The 13,238-nt window shown below is 40.8% G+C and overlaps 1 pseudogene; it reads right to left on the bottom strand.

Annotated features, from left to right (window-relative positions):
• Window positions 1-286: 286 nt before the first annotated feature.
• On the bottom strand, window positions 287-429 carry LOC116473994 (U8 small nucleolar RNA; annotated as a pseudogene).
• Between the last annotated feature and the right edge of the window lie 12,809 nt (window positions 430-13,238).

The raw sequence follows: 13,238 nt of genomic DNA, 5'->3' as shown, positions 1-13,238 counted from the left end.
AAGTGCTAATGGGGATACAAAGATATAAAAGACACAATCCTATTTTCAGAGAGCTGACATCCTAGTTGGGAAGATGAGACAAACATTCGATAAACAACAAAATATTTCACAATTCAAAATACACAGGACATAACTACAGAGAAAACACTGGACAGAAAGAATTTTTTTGTAAATAGTAGTTTAGAGAATACAGCAAGCACTTTAGTTGATATAGTTAGGACCGGGTTTACAGAACATGTAGAAGGTGAGTTGAGGTCTTGAAAGATGGTTAGAACTTTATGGTTATATCAGAGAAGACACCACTCCAGGAAGCCATAATAGCATGAATTGGAAAGTGCACAATTACTAATCAAGTATTATGCAACTCCAATTACCACATTCTACTGCCCTCCAAAAGGAGGAACAGATAGGGATTATCCTGCCTGACTAACACTATACCAATTTTAATTCCCAGGTTTTGCTAACTATACTATAGACCTATAAGATGTGAACATTAAGAGCGGCTGGGCAAAAGGTATACAGAAACTCTCAATTATTTTTGAAACTTTTCTCTAAGACTAAAAGTAGTTTAAAATTAAAAGCTAAACACAAAAATTTCTACTGATTAAGACTTCCCAGAAACTATCAAATATGGTTATAAGAAGGAAAAAAGAAACACAGAATATTGTCTAAAGCAAGCTTGTCCAACCTGCAGCCCATGGGCTGTATGCGGCCCAAGACGGCTTTGAATGTGGCCCAACACAAATTCGTAAACTTTCTTAAAACATCATAGATTTTTTTGCAATTTTTTTTTGTTTTTTAGTTCATCAGCTATTGTTAGTGTATTTTACATGTGGCCCAAGACAATTCTTCTTCCAATTGTGGCCCAGGGAAGCCAAAAGATTGGACACCCCTGGTAAAGATATCACAAATTGTTCTAGAAAGCCCACGTTGAAAATGCCCCAATGCTCATCAAACTTAGCATAATAAAGTTACTCTGCCAGACATATGAACTCACAAAAAGAAGTAGCTCCATTATGAAAAATAGCTAAATAATCTATATGAAATGCTGTCTATCTAGAAAATAAACATGAATCCAAGAACCTTTATGGTCTAAACCACAGTAATGTTCCCAATGAGATAAGAAAAAACAGTCATGAATTAATACAGAAAAAGACATTTAAAAATAAGAAAAAGAAGCAGGAAAATTAAAATAGAGAATAAGTAGTGGAATGTGAGTATGCTGGGGAGCTGGAAGTCAGGACAGAACAGAGGGACTTAGAAATGGATTTGTTTTTTAAAGTAGATACTCATTATCCCCTAGCAATAAAGTATTATATTCCAAAAGACAAGAAGCAAAAAAACTCACACTGGTTTAGAAGTACATTGTGAACTATGACTCCACAAGCTCCCAGAGTGTCTCCCCATCGTCTCCCCTGCAGTTTTAACAACCTGTGAGAGGGTAGGGCTTCTGTATGATCTGCCTGCCCAGCCCAGCCTGGTGAGCAGTGCCCTCTGACTGCTTCTGCCTTCAAAATATATCAGAGACTAGAATATTTAGAGTGATTCACATTAGTGCATACGGAGAAACATAAGGACTGAGAGCTAAGGTCTGAGGTCAAGAGGCTGGCAACCCCTCCATGGCATGTGGAAGAAAGCAGTAGTGACAGGCAGAGCTGACTCATTCAAAACAGAGGGGAGAAAAGTTAGAACTCCACTGAAGTGGAAGTGAAGGCAGAGGAAAGGGTTGCAGACAGAGGGGGAGCTGGAAATGCAGACATGCAGCACAAATGAAACAGAAGCAGACAAGAGAAAGAGGAAAGATTACACAGTAAATAATATTCTGAATGAAAATCTCATGCAGATTTCAGATCTCAGTAAAGTCTACAACTCAGTCGTTAGAGTATCTTTCCGCACCTTTGGATTGTCGATAATGGGGGTGACAACAAGATCTGAGTCCGTGTAGATAAGCTCCCTCATCTGGGATTCCAGGTCCTGCTGACTCAGGTGTCCACTTGTAATCTGAAATGAGAACAAAAATTAGACTTTGTTTCTGCGACTAATGTAGATCTTTAAAACACTGAACTAATAGGATGCTGAGGAAGACACCACTGTAAAATATCACCTATATCAATGTACTTCAACTGCTATTCAAGATGCTTGCAGTCTCATTTGATTTTCACAAAAACCCTAAACTGTAGGCACCATGATTCCCATTTTACAGATAAAAATATAAAACTCTGAGAAAGTAACTGAATTGCCCATGTTACCACTAAGGCTGGCTAGGACTAGAAAAAAGATCTTCACAATTCAGTGTTCTAAACTGTGATGAGGCAAATTGGTTTTTCCATAACAGCATAGCTTCTTTTTGGTTTTTTTTGAGGCAGAGTCTCGCTCTGTCCCTCAGGCTGGAGTGCAGTGGCGCGATCTCGGCTCACTACAAGCTCCACCTCCCGGGTTCACGCCATTCTCCTGACTCAGCCTCAGCCTCCCAAGTAGCTGGGACTACAGGCGCCTGCCACCGCGCCTGGCTAATTTTTTTGTATTTTTAGTAGAGACAGGGTTTCACCGTGTTAGCCAGGATGGTCTCAATCTCCTGACCTCAGGATCCACCCGCCTCAGCCTCCCAAAGTGCTGGGATTACAGGCATGAGCCACATGATGCCTTTTTTTTTTTTTTTTTTTTTTTCAGATAGAGTCTCACTCCATCACACAGGCTGGAGTGCAGTGGCACAATCTCGGCTCACCACAACCTCTGCCTCCTGGGTTCAAGCAATTCTCCTGCTTCAGCCTCCCAAGTAGTGGAATTACTGGCGTATGCCACCATGCACTGCTAATTTTTGCATTTTTAGTAGAATCGGGGTTTTACCATGTTGGCCAGGCTGGTCTCGAACTCCTGGTCTCAGGTGATCCACCCACCTTGGCCTCCCAAAGTGCTGGGATTATAGGCGTGAGCTACACGCCTGACCAACGGCTTTATTTTTCATTCACAGAATGCTAATCAATTTATTTCTGCTTTACAGAATATTCAATGTGAAATTGAAGCTGTAACATAAAAAAAATTTCAGACTTAAATATAGACATGCTACCTAAGTGTTAAACCTCAATTATTTATTAAGCCTAGTTAGAGTTGATACATAATGAAATGAATCAGCAGACATTCACCATCAGTTATTCCTTTGAGATGGTTCTTTGTGCTCTATTTAAACATAATTTGTATTCCTAGTGCTATGCCTCAGTATTTCCCATCAGGAAAAAAAAAAAAAGAGAGAGAGAGAGAATTTATGCTTAAGAACCTTAAAAGAAACAATGACTAGCAAACTAAATAAAATAGAAAAGTAAATCAGTGAAGTAAGGAATAAGGAAAATAAATTACCCAAAACTCAGTGAGGAAGGGGCATGGATAAAGGAACAGAGGAGTTAGCTAAGAAAGTTTCTGGAAACCCAAGCTGCCCCATGCAACTCAGACAAAAGACATAAGAAAACACACAAAGAGGTCGGGTGTGGTGGCTCACGCCTGTAATCCCAGCTCTTTGGGAGGCCGAGGTGGGCACGTCACGAGGTCAGGAGTTCAAGACCAGCCTGACCAATGTGGTGAAATACCATCTCTACCAAACATACAAAAATTAGCCAGGCATGGTGGCATGCGCCTGTAATCCCAGCTACTCAGGGGGCTGAGGCAGAAGAATCGCTTGAACCTGGGAGGCGGAGGTTGCAGTGAGCCGAGATTGCGCCACCGCACTCCAGCCTAGGTGACAGAGCGAGGCTCCACCAAAAAACAAAACAAAACACAACAACAAAAAAAAAAAAAAAAAAAAAAAAGAATGAAGAGGAAGTTTGTTTAAAACAAGAAAATCTAAGTTTAAGAACATGGACTTTCATGGTAAAAAGACAGGGGTAAACTCACATTGTCAAAAAAAAGATGGACTTTAAAGACAAAAAGACAGGGGTAAACTTACACTGCCGCTTGTTAATTATGTGCTCTTAGGGAAGTTAAAAAAGCTTTGTTTTCTTCATCTATAACAAAGATTAAAATGAACAAGCTTTCAGGTTTGTGAAGAATAAACATAAAGCATTTAAAACAATGCCTGGCACTGCTTGAGAGAAGACAGTGATAGTTAATCAAGACATTTAAATATATACATCATACTTGCTTCAGTGGAAAATGGATGGAGGGGAGCAATAGAGAACTGAGGGGACCAGTTAGCAGGTTACTGCAAAGCCTGGATGGAAAGGATGGTGTCTTGAGCGAGGAAGGGGGCAGAAGGAAAGGAGTCAATGATAGAGCAAAGGGCTGGATATCCCTGCTGATTTAACACTGAGGAGGAACTGCTAGTAAATTATATTAGTCCGTAAAGTAAGACATCAATATTTGAAAGAGGTGGCCAAATTATCTTTACATATAGATGATATAACTGAACATCCAAAAAGCCAAAATTAATCAATGGGAAAACTCTTAGAAATAATATAAGAATTAGGGCAAGCATGGTGGCTCACGCCTGTAATCCCAGCACTTCGGGAGGTCGAGGTGGGTGGATCACCTGTGGCCAGGAATTCGAGACCAGTCTGGCCAAAATGGTGAAACCCTGTCTCTCCTAAAAATACAAAAATTAGCTGGGTGTGGTGGCGGGTGCCTGTGGTCCCAGCTACTCAGGAGGCTGAGGCAGGAGAATCACTTGAACCTGGGAGGCAGAGGCTGCAATGAGCCAAGATCACACCGCTGCACTCCAGTCTGGGCAATAGAGTGAAACTCTGTCTCAAAGAAAAAAAAAAAAAACGTAAGATTAGTAAGGTGGACCAATTAAAAAATTGTATGCAAAAATTAATTTCCTATAGGTAAACTGAATGTATACACAAATGCCAAGTTATAACAAATATCCCACTCACAACAGCAAAAATATATAAAATAAAATGTTCAGGAATAAACTAATCAATAATTGCAATCAGATCATAATAATTAAATGAAAATAATTGTTATAAAATTATACTCCCTTGTTTCAAAATGAACACATATATATAAAACCAGAAGTAATAATATCAAAATGTATGAAACGTATGAGGTTACAGTGAACTACGGTCGTGCCACTGCACTCCAGTCTGGGCGATAGGCTCTTAAAAAAAAAAAAAAAAAAAGTAATCAGTGTTTACTCATGAATTATATCGTAAATAATTTTTCTATTTGCTTTGTCCTCTTTTACATTTTACAAGTTTTTTACAATTATATATGTTTTGTAATAGAATAAAAAGTATCATTTAAAAATTATAAAACATAAGGCCAAGCACAGTGGCTCACACCTATAATCCCAGCTTTTTGGGAGGCTGAGGCCAGCAGATCACTTGAGTCCAGGAGTTTGAGACCAGCCTGGGCAACATGGGGAAACCTCTACTAAAAACACAAAAAATTAGCCAGGCATGGTGGCGCACACTTGTAGTCGCAGTTACTCAGGAGGCTGAGATGAGAGAATCACCTAAGTCCAAGAAGTTGAGGCTGCAATGAGCCATGATCATGCCCCTCCACTCCAGCCTAGGTGACAGGAGTGAGGCCCTGTCTCAAAAATAAATAAATAAATAAATAAATAAATAAATAAATAAATAAATAAATAGATAGATAGATAGATATGTAAAATAAACTACCTTAGGTATTCACATTATTGATTATATTTTCTCAATAGAATGATTATATACTCTTCTTTATAACCATCTGCCAGAAGAGCTTCAACATCTATCACGGCCGGGCCCGGTGGCTCACACTTGTAATCCCAGCACTTTGGGAGGCCGAGGCGGGCGGATCACGAGGTCAGGAGATCGAGACCACAGTGAAACCCCGTCTCTACTAAAAATACAAAAAATTAGCCAGGCGTGGTGGCAGGTGCCTGTAGCCCCAGCTACTCGAAGAGGCTGAAGCAGGAGAATGGTGTGAACCCGGGAGGCGGAGTTGGCAGTGAGCCGAGATCGCGCCACTGCACTCCAGCCTGGGTGACAGGGCAAGACTCCGTCTCCAAAAAAAAAAACAAAACAAAACAAAAAAAAACATCTATCGCATTTCAGAATGAATTTTTTAATTTACATTGATTTTCTATTTCACATAACAAAAAAATTAGCACAGTGAGATTTTATTATAACCCATTTATACTAAATTTCAAAGCACAAATAAGCTTCACATGGTCCAAATACACTTCACATTACATCAAAACTACAGTAAAAACTAAAAGCAATTATATTTGTGAAGCAATAAGTAGCATAAAAATAACTTAGAATTAATTCAAAGTAGTACTGCATTCAACACAACTATGATTGAAAGAAATTAAAGAAAACCTAAGTAAGTATAAATACATCCTGTGTTCGTGGAGGAAAACTTAACATTGTTAAAATGGCAGTACTTCCTAAATTGATCTACACATTCAGTGCAACTATGATTAAAATCCCAGCTGGCTCCTTTGAAGAAACTGACAAGCTGATCTTAAAATTCATATGGAAATGCAAGTGACCCAGAACAGCCAAAACCACCTTAAAAAATTTTTTGGAGGCCGTGCGCGGTGGCTCACGCCTGTAATCCCAGCACTTTGGGGGGCCGAGGCGGGCGGATCACGAGGTCAGGAGATCGAGACCATCCTGGCTAACACGGTGAAATCCCGTCTCTACTAAAAATACAAAAAAAAAAATTAGCCGGGCACGGTGGCGGGTGCGCCTGTAGACCCAGCTACTGGGGAGGCTAAGGCAAGAGAATGGTGTGAACCCGGGAGGCGGAGCTTGCAGTGAGCCAAGATAGCGCCACTGCAGTCCGGCCTGGGCAAAAGAGCGAGACTCCGTCTCAAAAAAAAAAATTTTTTTGGAGGATTCATACTTTCTGATTTCAAAGCTTACTAAACAGCTACAGTAATCAAGAGTGTGCCACTAGCATAAGGACAGATGAATAGATAACAGAACAGAATCCAGAAATAAACCTTCACATATACAGTCAATCGATCTTCAATAAGGGTTCCAAGACAATTCAATGGGGAAAGAATAAGCTTTTCAACAGATAGTGCTGAGACAACTGGATGTTTCGATGCAAAACAATGAAGCTATACCCCCCTACTTCATGCCACATGCAAAAATTAACTCAAATGGATAAAACAGCTAAATCTAAGAGATACTAATAAAACTATAAAACTCTTCGAAGAAAACATAGGCAGAAACCTTTGTGACCTTGGAGTAGCAATGGTTTTTTTTAGATATTACACCAAAAGCACAAGCAGCAAAAAACACAAATGAAAAAAGATAAACTGGACTATATCAAAATTTAAAACTTTTGTGCTTCAAAGGATACCATCAAGAAAGAAAAAGACAATCCAGAAAAAGCGAGAAAATTGTTATAACTCCTATCGAGAATATGTAAAAAAACTCTTACAACTAAATAATAGAGAGATAAATAACCCAATTAAAAATAGGTTAAATTTTTGAATAAATATTTCTCCAAAGAAAATAGACAAATGGCCAAAAAACACATAAAAAAAAACTCAACATCATTAGCCATCAGGTAAATGCAAATCAACACCACTAAGACATAGAAATTCACACCTACTAGCTGGGCACAGTGGCTCACGTCTGTAATCCAAACACTTTGGGAGGCGGAGACAGGTGGATCATTTGAGGTCAAGAGTTCCAGGCTAGCCTGGCCAACATGGTGAAACGCTGTCTCTACTAAAAATACAAAAATTAGCCAGGTGGGCCAGGCGCGGTAGCTCACGCCTATAATCCTAGCACTTTGGGAGTCCGAGGCAGGCAGATCATGAGATCAGGAGATCGAGACCATCCTGGCTAACACGGTGAAACCCCGTCTGTACTAAAAACACAAAAAATTAGCTGGGCATGGTGGCAGGCGCCTGTAGTCCCAGCTACTCGGGAGGCTGAGGCAGAAGAATAGTATGAAACTGGGAGGCAGTGCTTGCAGTGAGCCGAAATTGTGCCACTGCACTCCAGCCTGGGTGACAGAGCAAGACTCTATCTCAAAAAAAAAAAAAAAAAAAAAAATTAGCCAGGTGGTAGTGGCATGCGCCTGTAATCCAAGCTACTTGGGAGGCTGAAGCAGAAGAATCGCTTGAGCCTGGGAGACAGGTTGCAGTGAGTCAAGATCATGCCACTGCACTTCAGACTGGGCGACAGAGTGAGACCCTGTCTCAACCAATCAATCAATGGAATTTCACACCTGCTAGATGTGAAATAGGATGGCTATCATAAGAAAGACAGGCAATGCAGCACCATTCACAATAGCCAATAGGTGGATGCAACCCAAGTATTCATCAACAGATGAAAAGATAACCAAGCGTATTAAATACACAAAAGGGAATATTATTCAGCCTTTAAAAAAAGGAAATTCTGGCACATGCTACAACATGGATGAACATTAAAGACATTATGCTAAGTGAAATAAGCCAGGCACAAAAGGATAAATACTATATAAGACCACTTTTTTTTTTTTTTTTTTTTCCAGACCAAGTCTTGCTATGTCACCAGGCTGGAGTGCAGTGGCACAATCTCGGCTCACTGCAACCTCCATCTTCTGGGTTCAAGCGATTCTCCTGCCTCAGGCTCCCAAGTAGCTGGGACTACAGGCACCTACCACCAGGCCCAGCTAATTTTTGTATTTTTAGCAGAGACAGGGTTTCACCATGTTGGCCAGGATGGTCTCAATCTCTTGACCTCATGATCCACCTGCCTCAGCCTCCCAAAGTACTGGGATTACAGGTGTAAACCACCACGCCTGGCTAGCCCATATGAGACCACTTATGCCAGCGGTCCCCAAACTTTTTGGCATCAGGAACCAGTTTTGTGGAAGACAATTTTTCCACAGACAAGGTTGGGGGAGATGATTTTTGGATGATTCAAGTACATTACATTTATTGTGCACTTTATTTCTATTATTATTACATTGTAATATATAATGAAATAATTATACAACTCACTATAATATAGAATCAGTGGGAGTCCTGAACTTGTTTTCCTACAAGTAGACAGTCCCATCTAGGGGCGATGGGAGACAGTGACAGATCATCAGGCATTAGATTCTCACAAAGAGCACGCAACCTAGATCCCTCACATGCACAGTTCACAACAGGGTTCATGCTCCTATGAGAATGTAATGCCACTGCTCATCTGACAGGGGGCAGAGCTCAGACAATAATGCAGGTATAGATTGAGAGCAGCTGTAAATACAGGTGACGCATCACTCACTTGCCCGCCACTCACTTCCTGCTGTGTGGCCTCGTTCCTAAGAGGTCACAGACCAGCAGCGGTCCATGGCCGGGGGGTTGAAGACCCCTAATTTATGCAATGGACCTAGAATAGGCACATTCATAGAGGAAGAAAGTATAATAGTGGTTACCAGGGGCTAAGGGTAAAGGAAAATGGGCAGTTGTTATTTAATGGGTACAGAGTTTCAATTTGGGACGATGAAAAATTTCTGGAGATAGATGATGGGAATAGTTGAACAACATGAATGTACTTAATGCCACTTGAACTATATACTTAGAAATGATTTAAAATAGTACATTTTATGTAATGCATTTTTTACCACATTTTTAAAGACAATACCAAATGTTAGTGAGAATGTATAAAAACTGATATCCTCATACACTGCTAGTTAGAATGTAAAACGGTGCAGATGCTTTGAAAAACAGTTTGACAATTCTTCAAAAAGTTAAGGCCAGGTGCAGTGGCTCACACCTATAATCCCAGCACTTTGGGAGGCTGAGACAGGAGCATCGCTTGAGCTCAGGAGTTTGAGACCAGCTTACACAAAATAGTGGGACCCTGTCTTTACAAACAATTTTTTGTAAACTTAGCCAGGTGTGGTGGCGTATGCCTGTAGTTCCAGGTACTTGGCAGACTAACGCAGGACGACCACTGGAGCCAAGGAGGTCCTGGCTGCAGTGAGCTATGATTGTACCACTGTACTCCAGCCTGGATGACAGAGTGAGACATTATCTCAAAAACAGAAAGTTAAACAAGGAGTTAACACATGACACAGCAATTCCACTCCCAAATATTCACCAACTGATGACTGGAAAAAAAAAAAATGTTGTATATACAACAAACTATTTGACAATAAAAAGGAATCTAGTACTGATACATGCTACAACCTGGATAAATCTTGAAAATATATGTTAAAAAGGCCGGGCGCGGTGGCTCACGCCTGTAATCCCAGCACTATGGGAAGCCAAGGCGGGCAGATCATGAATTCAAGAGATGGAGACCATCCTGGTCAACATGGTGAAACCCCATCTCTACTAAAAATACAAAAATTAGCTGGACATGGTGACACACGCCTGTAGTCCCAACAACTCGGTAGGCTGAGGCAGGAGAATTGCTTGAATCTGGTAGGCGGAGGTTACAGTGAGCCAAGATCACGCCACCGCACTCCAGCCTGGCGACAGAGCAAGACTCTGTCTCAAAAAAAAAAAAAAAAGAAAACATATGTTAAGTGGAAAAAGCTAGTAACAAAAGACCACATATTGTATGATTCTATTTATATAAAATGCACAGAATACGTAAAATAATAAAAACAAACATATACTAGTGGTTGCCTAGTACAAGCATGGAAAAGAACTGGAGAAACATGGGGTGGCAGGGGACAGTGACTGCTAATGGGTAGTTTCTTTGCTGGATGATGAAAGAATTCTAAAACTGTGGTGATAGTTGCACCCCTCTGAATTGTACCCTTTTATTTTTTTTAAAGAGGTGGGTCTCACTCTGTCACCCAGGCTGGAGTGCAGTGGCGCTGTCATTGCTCACTGCAGCCTCAAATTCCAAGGCTCAAGCAACCCTCCCACTTCAGCTTCCCATGTGGCTAGGGCTACAGGTGTGCACCACCAAACCCAGCTAATTTTTTTTTTTTTTTTTTGTGAGGACAGGATCTCGCTATGTTGGCCAGGCTGGTCTCGAACTCCTGGCCTCAAATGATCCTCCTGCCTCAGCCTCCCAAAGTGCAAGAATTACAATTCACACCCAGCCTGAATTGTTCACCTTAAATAGGTGAATTGTATGGTATGTCAACTGTATCTCAAGGGAAGTCCTACCAAAAAGAACTATGAAGCAAATAAATGGGACATCTCTCTCAGAGTACTTACAAGAAAAACCCATAATGATCAGGAAAGATGACCTTATTGTAAATTTTGTAATTATAAACATGATTCATTTACCAACTTACAATTATTCTTTTGAGCTTCTACATCTTATGTAGGAAGAAAATTTCCCAAGTCTGCTCACCTTGGTCAGAGGAGAAGTCTTCTGTGGTGAACAGTGAGTCATATCCTCACCAGGACTTACTGCCACTGCAGTGCTAGTTCTGGGAGTAGGACGAGAACTGAAAAATACATACCAGCTAACATTATTCAGATTCCAGAAAGTTTATTCTCTGTTTACTGTTCTCTGGAAGAAAACATGTCTCACGAAAAATGGCAGAGTATGATGATTCCATATGCTCTCACTAAAAAAGTCTAGATCTAATTTATGTTTATATAACTTTTATAACTGCTATTAATTTCCTGGCTAATGTATTATTTCTTTTATTTATACTTTCCATGCCATATACAGTATTTTCCTTTTTAACTAGAAACCTTCAAGCATTAATTTTTATAAATGTCTCCTGGTATAGGCAGGATTAACAAATAAAATAGATCAGATACTCTACAAAGAATGAAAAATATTTGTAGCTATATATCAGAAAATATTTGAAAAGGAAATTACCCTGGCGCCTATTTAAAATAAGTAACAAGGAAGTTACAATCCATACCTATTTGTAATGATTCTTCCTACACGAATAAATGCCTGCCATACCATATTGGCCACTGTACTCTTCCTGGATCCATGGTTTTGAGCTTTTCACTTTTTTTTTTTCTTTTTGAGATGGAGTCTTGCTCTGTCGCCCAGGCTAGAGTGCAGTGGCACGATCTCGGCTCACTGCAACCTCCACCTCCCGGGTTCAAGCGATTCTCGAGCATTAGCCTCCCGAGTAGCTGGGATTACAGGTGCCCGCCACTGCACCAGGCTAATTTTTGTATTTTTAGTAGAGACAGGGTTTCACCATCTTGGCCAAGCTGGTCTCGAACTCCTGACCTCATGATCCACCCGCCTCAGCCTCCCAAAGTGCAGGGATTACAGGCATGAGCCACTGTGCTCGGCCTGAGCTTTTCACATTTTAAGAAATCCTTCCCATCAGATCATTAATATTCTTTAATTATTTCCTTCAGGGCCGAATGTGGTGGCTCACTCCTGTAATCCCAGCACTTTGGGAGGCTGAGGCAGTCAGATCACTTGAGGTCAGGAGTTTGAGACCAGTCTGGCCAATATGGCAAAACCCTGTCTCTATTAAAAATACAAAAATTAGCCAGGCATGGTAGCAGGCACCTATAATCCCAGCTACTTGGGAGGCTGAGGCAGGAGGATCACTTGAACTCAGGAGGCGGAGATTGCAGTGAGCCAAGTTCAAGCCACTGCACTCCAGCCTGGGTGACAAAGCGACACTCCATCTCAAAAAAAAAAAAAAAAAAAAAAAAATAGCCCAGCATGGTGGTGCATGCCTGTAGTCCCAGCTACTTGGGAGGCTGAGGCAGGAGAATAGCTTAAACAGGGTAGGTGAAGGTTGCAGTGAACCAAGACCACACCACCGCATTCCAGCCTGGGCAACAGAGCAAGACTCCGTCTCAAGAAAAAAAAAATTATCACCTTCAAATTCCCAAGTACCAGGATCCTCAACTCTCATTCATTTATCTGTTGATCCCCTCATTAAACATATACTTACATAGCACATAAAATACAATATACCAGAAAATGTACGAGGTTCTAAAAAGTTAAATTTAAAATGTATAAAATGGGGTAGGCACTGTGGCTCATGACTATAATTCTCAGCACTTTGAGAGGCCAAGGTGAGCAGATCACCTGAGCTCAGGAGTTCGAGGCCAGCTGGGCAACTCGGAGAAACCCCATCTCTACTAAAAATGCAAAAAAAATTAGCCAAGCCTGGTGGCACATGCCTGTAATCCCAGCCACTTGGGAGGCTGAGGCATGAGAATCGCTTGAACCAGGGAGGCGGAGGCCGCAGTGAGCCAAGATCATGCCACTGCACTCCAGCCTGGGCGACAGAGCAAGAGTCTGTCTCAAAAAATATATAAATAAATAAATAATAAATAAAATGTGTAAAATGTATATAGATAAACATACATTACATTTAAATATGGGTAAAACATATCAGGAATTTTATCATTATAACCCCTGTTGCAT

The sequence above is a fragment of the Hylobates moloch genome, unplaced genomic scaffold (genome assembly GCF_009828535.3).
Source record: "Hylobates moloch isolate HMO894 unplaced genomic scaffold, HMol_V3 SCAFFOLD_8, whole genome shotgun sequence".
Classification (NCBI taxonomy): Eukaryota; Metazoa; Chordata; class Mammalia; order Primates; family Hylobatidae; genus Hylobates; species Hylobates moloch.
Note: the sequence above shows the minus strand (reverse complement) of the source record. Positions and strands in the feature narration are given on the sequence as shown.